At 47.1% G+C, this 13,477-nt stretch overlaps 1 protein-coding gene across 1 annotated transcript in view; it reads right to left on the reverse strand.

Annotated features, from left to right (window-relative positions):
* Window positions 1-13,477, reverse strand: part of GPC3 (glypican 3) — a 151,144-nt gene that overhangs the window by 13,777 nt on the left and 123,890 nt on the right. The window lies entirely within an intron of this gene.

The raw sequence follows: 13,477 nt of genomic DNA on the forward strand, positions 1-13,477 counted from the left end.
TAATTACACCCTCTGCTTTGGAGATTAATTAACCACTCAAGCGTCATGGTCTCCAAGAGCCAAGCACAAGCCTCCATTTACTAATGATGACTACTGAGCTGAGGTTGCAACGAGGCTTCACGAGCACCGATGGGTGAGCTGGGAAAAGCATCTCTGAGCACCCCGAGTCACTTGGCAGCAGTGGCCTCTTCCTCCTGGGATGCTTTTAATTCCTCCTTGTCCCCCTGTGCAGGTAGTCACTGGAGGTTTTGCTCTGAAAACACTCCTTATGGCAAAGCATGGAAACCAGAGAGACCAGGGAGCAGTGGGGACAAGGAGCAGCCCTGTCCCACAGCCATCTTGCAGTGTCCCCGCTCAGCCCCTGTTTCTAAGGACATTTCAAGAAGTCTCCAACATTAGTGGTCTTTTTTCCTAATGATGAACTCAACAGCCCTGATAAGACACATCCTACATCCATGTGCCAAGAAGCAACAGAACTCAAATCACCCTCATCGCTTTCACATGTGCCACTGGCTGCTGTGTCACCCTTCTCAGGCTGCAGAAGATGACCAGGCTGCCTTTTTCTGCCCACCCTCCCAAGCCATCCAGCTGTGAGATATATACATACATATATACCCAGCAGCTCTGCCAGCAGGGAACTCCTGTGATGCTCTAGCAGGGAGCGGCGGGGGCTGAAACCATGACACTGTGGTCACCTGCCTGGATGACTTCATGTCTTCTCAGAAGCTGGTTGAACCATGTTTCCAAGGCACAGGTGCTAAGCAATGAGGGATTTAGATGAGCAGCCTATAAACCCACAAACATTCGCTGTCACTGTTTCTTTAGCAACAAATGCCTGGATGAAATAGGTGACAAGTGCATTAAAAAAATATCATACCTGTGCAACGGAGAGCTGGAACACGAAGGGGGATTGCCAGCTAACAGAAAGTGCTGGCTGTGCTGCAGCTGCAGCCTGGGAAACCCATTAAGACCACATGGGGTGTCAAATTGTATGTAACATGAGTGTTGGCCTTGCAGGCACTGTGTGATGGCGGCCCCGCTATGGAGCCGGGCGGAAAGCAGCTCCAAAGAGACCGGAGATGACAAGAATTTCTCAGCATACGCCTGCCTTTGCCTCCCAAAAACTGGGAGGAGCAGGTGACGGGCACAGCCCCCCGAGGGAATGCAGAGACACGGCTGGGTTTGCAGGGCCCTGGGAAGCCTGAGCTGCGGCTCAAGGCTGAGAAAGCATCTCCCAGCCCCGGCTGTGGGATGCAGAGGGGCAGATGCCCAGGGATGGATTCCTCGCAGCAGGGTTTACTATGGGGCTGCATATGTTCACTTTGCTTTAGGGTCAGTGCAGTCCCACAGCTGTCCAGTCTCCCAGTGTGGGTTTCAATGGGATGGAAGTGATTTAGGAACCTCCAGGCAATCCCACACAGTGGTCCCGGTTACCCCATATCCTACATAACAGGAGCTGGTTAAGTATTTTTACAGACAGGTTTCTGTTCCTTAACATAGGCAATGGGTCAGAGTTAGTCTTACTGCTATTAGCAACCAAAACAGCTCTCAAACTTTTGCTTCCCAACCCAAGCACAGTAGTTCTTTTCATTTAATGTGTAGAAATACCTCTTTGCTACATCCTTATTTTTGGAATTTATTTTATCTTTTTGTTGGTACGTGGAACCATTTTTCTTTTTTCCACATTTTCTAATGAGTTCTGGCAGTGGGAAGTTGTTTGTAAATCACACAAGTATTTGTTTTACTGGAAACATCTGCTTTAACACATTTGTCTTGAAAAAACATTTTTTTTTTTTTAAACAAAGGTATTAAGCTGCAATGTAAATTGGGCACATCTGTTTATGAGTCACTGCAATAGCACTGCCTCCAATGCACCAGATCACATGGATCTCCAGGGGCCTGATCCAGCAGAAATTAGAAACCTACAGCTCGCTCTGCTCCCTTTTCCGGCACTACTTTTCCTAGAGTATTGCTGCCTGATTTAATAAACTAAGGCCACTAAATAAGAACGAACCATTTAGCATCTGCTAATAGCATTAACTGTCTGGCCTAGCAGACACTTAACTATCAGCAAGATACTTAAGCTGGTGCCCCACTCCACAGGCACCCCAGATCATCTAGCTCCAATCCCCATGCCATGGGCAGGGACACCTTCCACCAGAACAAGTTGCTCAAAGCCCCGTCCAACCTGACCTTGGACGCTTTCAGGATGGGGCATCCACAGCTTCCCCGGCCAGACTGTTCCAGTGCCTCACCACCCTCACAGGAAAGAATTTCTGCCTTATATCTAATATAAATCTACTCTCTTTCAGTTTTAAATCATTACCCCTCACCCTGTCAATACACTCTCTCATAGAGTCCCTCCCCATCTCTCCTGTAGTCCCCCTTTAAGTACTGGAAGGCTCCTATAAGGTGTCACCAGAGCCTTGTCTTTCCTAGGTTAAACAGCCCAGTCTGTCCTCTGTGCTCCAACCCCTTGATCATCTTTGTGGCCTCCTCCAGAGCCTGAGCCTCTTTCAGTCTTCACAACAGCAGAAATGAAGCTACAAGTGCCAGGAAGGGAAATTGAAGGCAACAGCGCATCAGATGTTCCCTTCCAGCTGGGACCGGAGCACAAGCCAGACGTTTGCCCTGAGAGAGAAGGGGAAAGGAGAGCGTTTTGGGTATAAACGCATTCTTTCACATCCTCTGTGTTTGCCTTAGCAGATGATTTATGTGGACAAGGGAAGAGGAAGCGATATTGCAGGCTGTGTTCTGCACTAACTTTGGGGAGCACACAACTATTTTTTTTTTTAATTTACTCTGTACTGGAATGATCTACCCAGAACCAGAAAAGGATGAGCAAACGTACTGAAGCTGCAGAGCAGCCAGCAGAGAGTTATCAGGGAGGCAGAGGATATTACTCAGACTTTGATAATAACCACCAGCTCCCACCTGCCAACTCCAGTCTGCCTAACACAAAAAAGTCCAAAAACAAGCTGCAGCAGATGTCTGCCTCCCCACGCAGGAAGCGTCTCCAGTATCCATGGGACACAAGCAACTCCAAAATAGCTTCGAGTCCAACAATTTTACAGGGACTCAAGATACTGAATTAAAACAGGAAAGGGGCGGGGGGAGAGGGGAGCAGGCGGGAAGGAGAAAAAAAAAAGGATGTGTATCACATTGCAGTTGTAATTTACATTTTAGAAATCCTGCCGGGACTCCTGCGCTGCACTGAGATGGTGACAGATGCCCAGGCAGCCTGTCCAGCTGCCAAACCCAACACAGCCCACAGCAAGCGGGGTCCCACAGCAGCCAGCAGTACCTGCCGCAACCATACATACATCCCCGCGCATCGTGGTATACACAATCACACAAGGGAGCAGCCGGCCAAGGGATGCAGCAGCGCACAGGGGCCCCCAGCAAAGAGCCAGCCCCAGGGCAGGGCTCCGGGCACCGGCTCCTGGCTGCTCAGAGGTGGGATACACAGAAAGTGCCCTTGGACGAAGGAAGGTGCGGGAAAAGGCGCTGCTGGGTTTGCGTTCTGATCCGCGCTGGGCACTGCCCCAGCCTCCCATGGGAGGGACGGGTAGAGCATCGTCCCAGGTCCCGCTGGAAGCGAAGAGGGAATGAAAGGTGGGAACAGACAGCAAGATGTTGTCAATGGCCCCAAATACCATTGAAGATATTTTCTTAAACAACAGAAGCTGGTCAAAATGCCAGATTTCCATTCCCACAGAAAACAGGGAATGTGCTACTGCTACAAAGCAGAACAAAGGCAAAATGTGTCCAAGTTTTCTGTTATTTTGTTTGTTTGTTTGTTTTATAAAAAAGCAAGCTGACTTGGGGATGCCAAAACATACCACTCTAACAAAGTCCAATCAATTCGTTTAGATTTCAGGTTTTTTTCTGTGATATAATTAAAAATGTAATCTCAAGCAGACTTTCAGACAAGAAACCGCTCTTGAATGAAAGCTGACAGCATTACCTTGCAGTACGGACAAGCAGGCTGCTGCTGCTGCTGCAGTTCCCTGCTCCAGGAGCAGAGGAAGACCTTTCAGTTTTTTTCCCGAACAAAAAAATCCCATCCAAAACCCCAGTGTGCTTCATTGCATCCCGACTCCAGCAGAGAGGCATTTTCCAACACAAAGTCTTCCCATCAGAAAGTTTCCAACTTGCCATAAAAGAAACATGGGGGGGAGATTACATTCTGAGGTCAAGCTGCTTTTTGCCCCAAGTGAGATGCACTATAGACCCAGGGAAGATGGCAAGGCCGGTAAACTTCAGAAGCACTCGGCTACCTGAAATTTGCTGATATGGAAGAAAGCCACCTGGGCTCTCCTTAGAGCCACGAAAGCCCTGGGGATGGATGGCGAAGGCAGAGCGCAGCCGCCACGCGGGAAGGAGGACATCTCTCCTCCAGTTCACAGCTCATCCATCCCAACTGCGCAAGCAGTCGGGGATCTGCTGGAGCTCCACCTGGGAACTGGAGGAGTAGCACTGGGACAGACACACCTGGTTCAGTTCATGTTACTCCTGGTGTCAGCCCCGGCAGATGTGTGTGCACGGGTCAGGGCTAATGCACACCAGTTGGAGAGAGCTTCGTCCTGACGGATGATGAATCCCCCGTTTCTGGAGCACACAGAGCGGCGTTGACTCGGCAACCGATCATGTCCTGGTAATACACTGACTGACGAGTGATTTGCAGCGCAGAACCAAACACACACTATGTTCACTTGCAAAGCAAGGGGTAGGGAGAAGAGGGAAAAATGTGGATTAAAAACAAGTCTTGAGAGATTTCTCTGGAAAAGCATCCCTCTCCCTCTTTCTGCTATCTTTTTGGCAAGGACTAAAAAGATAGGCTGCTTTCTGGGCAGGTCTGTGTTTCCGTCTGCTGGAGACCATCAACCACCAGTTCCAGGCTCCAGGATCAGTCCCATGCACACATCCAGCAATGTGTTTTCCTCCAACCAGGCTACAATCCATGACTTCCCAGGGAGCATCGCTGTTTGGAAAGATCCAGGCATCTTACAGACATTTAACTCAGAGCTTCATTCAGTCAGGCTTGATTAGTTCATAGATACATACTTTTATATATATTGAAAGATGTAAAAACTAATTTTCAAGAAAGCGATGCTTCCGTCTGCAGCAAGTAGGAACCTGTTGGATCCCAGGGAAGGAGATCACTGCTGTGTGGGCTTTCACTCAACCACATCTGAGTAAGCATCAGCTCCCCAGAGCTTTCAGTGGTTGCTATAATGTGATGCTGCAACTCGCACTGCTAGGTCATTGCCACGATCTCCTAGGTAAAAACAAACACATTTGTTCAAATTTGAAGAAGGGAACCAAGAGGTCAAGATTTTTAAGTCAGTCTGAAGCATTTCAGTCTTTTCCATCTTCTCCCTTTTAGGGCTCAAGAGTGTTCTGAAAGTTTTACGTAAAAGTTTTCCAGTAAGTGTTGGCTTCCATGGTCCACCTGAAACATCACCTGTTCTCTTGGACACCTCTCTCAGGGCAAGATGATGGACAGATGATGCAGCAGCCACAGATGAGAGTCCAAGACCCTCTCCTAGGCCCTTTCAATGAGACAGGGCCACCGGCCTCATTTTGTGTATACAGTAGCCATGCAGTTGTATTTCCCCAAGATATATTCTCGGCAGACACATGTTGAGCTCATTCCAAGCCAAGCTGCGTTTAACAGTCCTTGATGGACCTTAGCTCCATCTTCTTGTGTCTTTGACTCCATGTAAGCTTTGAGTGTCCCCACCATGGGATGTTCCTCCTGTTCAGTCCTTGTCACTGCCCGTAGTCAAATTTCCAGCAACATGGGGGAATGTGCCAAAGGAGTCCAGTCTTACCTATCCCAGTCTTGCTGATGGCTGTGGTTCCTGAGTACCACCAAGCAGTAGCACAGCTCCGGTGCTGTCCCATGTCTGCTCCCCTTCAGTGGTGCTCAGGTAGTCAAAGACACCTGAAGTATACACAGATATAATAAAATCACAGAATAGTTTGGGTTGGAAGGGACCTTCAAAGCTCATCTAGTCCACCCCCTGCCATGAGCAGGGACATCTTCACCCCGATCAGGTTGCTCAGAGCCCCGTCCAGCCTGGCCTGGGATGGGGCATCCACCACCTCTCTGGGTGTGACAGATGTACTTGACGCCCCCCCAAGCAAACCAGCAGCAGTTTGGTACAGGCTCCCAAGGAGGTGATGACAAACTGCAGCAGGATCCCAAGAACCATAAGCTAATATGGGCACTCAGCACCCCCTTGTCTTTGCACCAGAGCTACAGACAACAAAGTGAGGTTCACTGATCCTGCAGTTCAATGGAAGGAATCTCAGCTGGACCAGTCTGTCCTGGACCACAGGGGAGTGGAAATGTCACCAGGAGAGAAGGCAGCCCTTCTTCAGACAGGGCACATCCCCCATTTTCTGAGGCTAGGAGCCGCGACAGCCACAGAGCAAGAGAGGCATGGTCCAGCCCCATGCCCACAGGATGGGCCCCTGATGTTTTACAGCTGAGTGCTGGCACACCGACACGAGTGTCGGGCACACGCATTGGCCAGCATGGCTGGGACACTCTCTGGGACCAGAGCCTTCTCCCCCAACGCCAAACAGGGCTGCACCCTCCACCCTCATTTATTACATCCCCGTTATCACTCTTATCAGCTTACCTGCAGTAAGGCATTAGTAAAAGCCAAGCCACTCATGAAAGGGACACCCTCTCCTACGTGAAAAGTCAATCAACACGTTATATTGTTATCAGGCTCACAGACAAACCTGTCTTTGTACAACAAACTGCCCAGATACAGATGCCCTGACTATCAGCGTAAGGTTATCTTGTCCGTCCATTAGCAAGTAGCACCTGTCTGCTTCTGTCTGAAATATCCTTTTATTTACCCTTAAAAAGAAATCCAGTTAAACTATTTTGTCTCTCCAGAACAAGAAAAAAAAATAATAAAAAAAAATATATATACATAAATAAAAGCAAGTTTGTATCCAAGTCAGGAATTGTGTTTTCCAGCTTTGGAAGAATTCGCATGTTTTCAGCCACAGAAAAACTGATTCATCATCCTTTAAACATAAATATGACTATCACTACTGCAACGGGGCAGATTTTTGCATACTTTAAATTGTTTTGATGCGTTCAGTCATGTAAAATGCTACACTCGGTAACAATTTAAAGATACATTAGCTTCCAAATTACACTGTTGAAAAGGATCTCCTTAGACGCTCTGGCATAATATAAGCTGTACAACTTGCAACCCAAATAGAAGGTAAATCTTTTGCCAGCAGACTGGCATTATAAACATCTGGGACTGATAACAATCAGAGTTTTACAAAGATTTTTGTGCATTTGTACACGTACGAGCAGAAGCATCATCTTGTCTGACCTTCAGTGTGCCTCCAACACCTCAACCTCACCCAGTCACCTTAGACTGAGCCCAAGAACCAGCTTCACTGGCACTGATCTGGGCTTCCCAAAGAAGGATGTTAGGCCAACATCTGCTCACACTGGGAATGTGATGCATGTGATTTATGGATATGAGAGTATCAGGGATTTACATGCCCTCCACTGATGTGGCTTTAAAACAACCGGTACAACATTTTTTGCTTTGGGTCAGAATGGACTGAGGCAGTAGAATTCAGCTCCTAAACATATCAGATACAAACTGCTCAGATCGACTTTAATCTGCAACCTGTAAGCACAACACTGAAAAAGTTTTTTTTTTTTAAAAAAAAAGATGCAAAATTGAAACCAGAAAAACAGGAGCATGTGATTAATATGTCCAGTGGGTTTACTTGCTGATTTCATAGATGTTTTTTGCATATATGTACCTTTTCTCAAAGTGCAAACTGATTCTCATAGATGAACTTCTAGTTCAGTTGTGGACTTGCTGTTTCTTTGGAGGAACTCACAGCACAACAGTTAAAAGAACCCTTCAAAATGTATACATTATGTACAATGTGAGGCCTGGAAGAGTCACAGCCGCACAAAGTGCCAGCTGAAGGATAACGTGAAACAAGCCCGTCTCCAAAAGCCATCGCTAATTTTCCCAGTCTGTCAATTTTTGCTGACGTCAAAAGCAAATTAATGAACTTGCCATTCAATTAGAGCTTCAGCCAACTGCTACATGTGACTCCCTCTCCATCTTCTAGTTTGTATTTGCATAGCGACAAAGAATTCTTGACTTCCAACCAAATATTCATTAAAAGGAGAAATTTCAACAAACACAAACACTTGAAACAGAAAAGCAATAATCAAGCTATCGCACTGTTTTAGTTAGTACCATTCCAGCTTTTCCATCAGGATAATCCAGCTCACATTTGGCCTTGACATTTCTTTCGCCCTGGGACAGGATGAATGTCTTGTAAAACGGAATGCCTCTGCGCTCCTCACTTCACTCAAGCATTCAACAGCATCCTCCTTAGGAAAAAAAAATACATGTTAAAAGTCCTAAAGCTTTTAGCTTCCCTTCAGGAAGGAATGCTGGATCAAGCCGACACAGCTCACCCTGCCGCCTGAGCCAAGGACAGGGCACCTTTGCTGAGGGCTGAGCAGAGCCACGTACAATAAATATTGATACTGTACGCATGATATTTTTCAGTAGGACAATCCAAGCCTGCAGGCTGTCTACTGGGGAGGCACAACGGCCACGTGGCCTCACGCTGTCAGCAAATGCACACAGATGGGGACATTTTGCACCTGCAGAAGGAGTATTTTAAAAGTCAATCAGGTATTTGAAAATGTCTTTCTCAGCAGACAAATGAACATGGCAATGAACCGTCTCTCCAGACCCAGTACTAAATCGAGCAGAGCAGTATCAGTAGATAGGAGCTGCTCAGATACAGGCACCCTAAAGGCATTTGCAGAGAAGCAATCACCATGATAAAGGATGAGAAGACATGATCTTGTAAATATTTTAACAACTGTTGGTCTGTCTCCCAGCAAATGTACCAAGTGAGCCGTGGCAGATGCCTGAGCACTCCCAGCTTGGGAGCGTCCCCTTTTCCAGCACGAAAACACACTTGTAAGGAAACTCCTGCAGGAATGGGCTGCAGAAACCAGGAGGACTGCACCCAAAGCGACCCTGCCTGGCCCTTGCACTGCCACTGTCTCAACCAGGAAACCCGTTTGCTCCCCAAAACGAACTGCATTTTGCATGCCCCATGAAAAATCAATTCACGTGTCATCGTAGCAGCAGCACCTCCTGCTCCCTGCCACATCGGGGTGGGGTGGAAGGATCTCAGATTGAGCACCTTCAGAAATAAACCTGGGAGAAAATGGGGTGATGAGAGGAAGGTTACCAAAGGCGGAGCTGCCAGAATGACGTCTCAGCACTGAGAACTCCAAAATGTGGAATGGTTTCCTGGGACATTTGGAGATGTTAAAAAACAGAATAGGATGCAAGTTGCAACTCACAGAGGTTCAGAACAGCTTCCAAAACGACAGTGTGAGGCAGAAAACAGCAGTGTCCCACACTGCGCTCACACAGGCCACAGCCACAGGAACACGGCAGCCCCTTCTCTCTGGGGACGTGGCAGCCAGAGATGTCACCCACTCCACAACATGCCTATATTCCCCTTTGGAAGCAACACCACCTTTGTAACGTGGATAAAGGGCTTACCAACAAACGGTTTTTCCACCCGCGAAGAGAACACACTCAGCCAGCAAGAGGTGACATTTAAACCCATAATTTAACAAGAGCTCTCACAGCAACCCTGCCAAGAGGATAAGCCAGCGGCAAAGCAAGCCAGAAGCTACTGAAGAGTTAAAGATCTGGGTAAACCAAGGGACACACTGTGCTGATCTTGACTTTCATCCAGCACCTGGCTCCAGCATGGACCGCTGGACACCCGTACAGAGGTCCAGCCCCCCCGGCTGCGCTGGCAGCACATGGAGCAGCAAAACTTGGGGCTTCCCCGGGCTCAAACTATGAAGTGCCTCTCTGCCTTAGAAATAATGAAGGGAGAGCAGAAAGGCACAACTAACTGCAGCACAAACAGCCAGAAAGGGGAGCTGTTTCACACACGCAAACTTGCAGAGCCATCTTTACATATCTTTATTGCACACATCTATCCTCACATATCTCATGGGATGAGGCCAACTTCCCTTCCCAGGACAAACTATTTCTACTTAATTCTGCCAAATCCATCTGTTCCCAAGACAACTTTTGTTACTGTCTAACACAGATATTTTGGAAGGGTAAATCTTCCCCTCATTCTCCCACCCTCCCCCTCGCTGGATTGCTGAGAACATTTGCTGGGTAATGTGCTCTGGCCACTATAATGGATTATTTCCTCCCAGCAAAGCTTGTGAGATGTCCAGGCACACAGCATCCCCGCAGAGGTGAGCTGGACCACACCACCTTTGCAAACGCTGCAAAAAGCCAGCGCCTCCTCGCCCCCAGCTCCTGCAAAAGCCGCCCGCCCGGTGCAGGAGCCTCTCCAGCACCCATGTTTTATTTTCAGGCTTCCTGGCAACGAGCTCATCTGTTATAAGTGGCATCTCGAGTGAGAACGCCGGAGGTGAGCTAATTAGTGGGTGGCTGTCTGGAGCGGCAGCGAAGCGCCAACCACCCCGGGCTCTGTTTGCTTTGGGTGCCCGATGCAGAACGGCCGATCCCAGCGGTGTGCGAGCGCATGTTTGCACCGTACAGCCTGGAAGACATTCGCACCAACTCGTAATTTGGGGGAAAAAATACTATAATTTATTCACAGGCATGATTTGCTGTTGGTGTGGAATAAATACATGTGCGTGGATGTACACAGCTCTATTTTTAGAGCTACATGGCCAGGGTGCTGGCTCCACAGTTGACACACAGGATGGGCTCCTCTCTGAGCTGTAAGATTTTCAGTCCTCCCCCTTATTGTAAACATTATCTGCCTTCAAAATCCTTAATGTGTTGCAGATGTGACAAACAATAAAAGACGTATCATAAAAAAAAGCCTGCCATCTCCACGTTTCCCACTGGGGCAACATAATAATGAATTTATTAGCATATAGCGCTCACCAACATATGTTTATAGTCACTCACAAACTTTTGACTTGACAGTTTACAAGTATGTTTAAATCATTAAAAGTTTAAGTTGACTGTCCAGTTATTACAGGCTCATTATAAATAGGAAACAAAGGTTACATTTTATACAACAGGCGATAAATCAAAACTAGTCTGTATACGAGACTGACTTTTTTTTTTTCCTTTTGCTCTTTTTTCATCTCCGCATTTTCAAGACCTTCTGAGGGGACATCTCGGTGAGGCCAAGACCGAGCAGCTGGTTGCAGTTAGCGAGCAGGACCAGCAGCACCCACACCGGAGCGGGAGAAACTTCCTCTGCATCCCAGAGATGCAAAGACCCCGGAGGTGACAAACTCTGCCAATGTTTTCTCTCAACCACCACCCAGACGCAGCGCCAGCCCAAAGGACCCACGTCTCCGCCTCCCCAAGGCATCACCAAGTCCATCCACAAGGCACCGGCAACTGTCTCCAAGGGAGAACTTCCCCACTGCCACCACAGAGCCAAGAAAACTTCCTTCTAAGCTGAACAAAGCCTCTAGGAAAAGGAAAGCAAAGCACCCAAATTGCGTTCCCCAACGGCAAATCTCTGAGGGTTGACGGAGGCACTCAGATGCGCTCAAAGGGGGGTTTTGGGTTTGACCACCACGCTACGACATGCACCCCCCCCAGCCATCCAAGCCTGTTCCCGCCTTGACACTACAGAGCATCCAGCACAGGATAAAACCAGAGTCAGTAACTCAACCGCAGTCCTTTCTGCCTCTATTACGGCGTAACCACCTTGGGAAGGAGAGAGATAAAGCCGCACTAAATGTAAAAGTTCATTTCGTAAACTACTTCCAGATTCCAAAGCCTGGCATCATTTCAAATCAGCACACTAACCTAAAATTTAGAATTTGTGGAAAGACGGGGTGTGGAATGTGAAATGGCTTCTGTTCCCTTTTATTTCGTACTATGCACATGTGATATGATGGAAAAAAAATAATTGAAAAATACCCTTTCAAAGTAAAAAGAAATATCATTCTCTAAAATGTTGAAAGTGAATATTTCCACACCATCAGCAACTTTTCCTGGGCTTGTTTCCAACATAGAACTTGAAGACAGTCACAGTTTATATCCAATAGCAACCAAATAGGATTCTGTCACTGTCAGATCAGCTTTGCCTTTCTGCTCAAAAGCAAAACATGCACAAAAAAAGAGCATTACAGCAAGTGAGGAAGCACCAGAAAGTCTCCCTGGCCACCACAACGGCACAGCTCATTGTCCTGCAAGTGCAGACGATGCCTAAAACCTGTGTTGGACAAACCTCGCTCCTGGCAACTTGAAAGACTTAACCTGTCAGGAACACAACGCCCCAAAGCCACCGCTGCTTTAAAGTTAATATTTACCCATCCCGTAGCAAAGGCAGCAGCAAACACCCTCCAGCAGAGTAACACAGGGAGGACAAGTCCTCTTTTCCTATTTCATGTTCACATACCGCAGTGACAAGAGAGGTCTAAATTGCTAGACAGGCAGGTTATCGGGGAGATCAATACAGTGATTAAACTGGCCTAGAGAGACAGAAAAAGGCAGAAAGGATTATTATGTGGCTTTGGATGTCACTGATTATATTATGGGAAAGGCTATAAGAGGAAATCAGAAATACATTAAAAATAGCATAAAGGTGTGACACAAAGATCATGGAAAATGAAACACATATCTCTGCTCCCGACTCAGGACAATGCGGATCACCTGTATTTCTTTAACGTTCACTTTGATATTTAGTTCTTGGATGAAATAAAGTACATTTTATCCTACTCCAAATTCTATATTTCTCTTTCAGACCTGGGTTGGAGAACTTAAAAAGTATTTTCTTTCCCTTATCCCATATTTGAATATATGTATTTTATATATTTTACATAATGTGTCAATAATCTTTGATATGAAACTGGTGTTTAATATTTCAGCTCTCACTTCATTAAGGATATTTTAATTATCCCAGACCAATGGAAGGGAATTTATAAACATCTGTGCTTCGTTTAAGAGCCCAAATTTGCCTCTTAAATTTCAAAGCTGTAAAGCTGATTTTATCCAGGTTCAGTTGTCTGGTCTCTCAAAGAGCAATGTGCAGCACTGGAACCAGCATTAATTGGGCCAAGTCTCCAGCCTGCAGACCCAGGTGCAGCAGACACCTCTCATCCACGACAGACACAGCCTCAAACCACCTGGTCTTGCTCAGGCGAGCAAAGAGGATGATGCTGCTGAGCTCCACAGAGCCAGCAGGAGGATGACAGTGGATATCGGGTCAGGGAGAAGACACACACCAGCAGCATTTGCGACTGCCCAAGTCACAACCGGTCCTTTGCTTCCTCCTCCTGACAGGTGACCACGTACTACCTTATTAATAACGTAGCCTTGAAGCACTACGAGTACTTCATGGCCATTTTGAAAGCAACCGAAGACATGACTCTTACTGGCAAGCCATGCAATTTTAGGCTCCT

The sequence above is a fragment of the Streptopelia decaocto genome, assembly GCF_964273445.1.
Source record: "Streptopelia decaocto genome assembly, chromosome: 10".
Lineage (NCBI taxonomy): Eukaryota > Metazoa > Chordata > Aves > Columbiformes > Columbidae > Streptopelia > Streptopelia decaocto.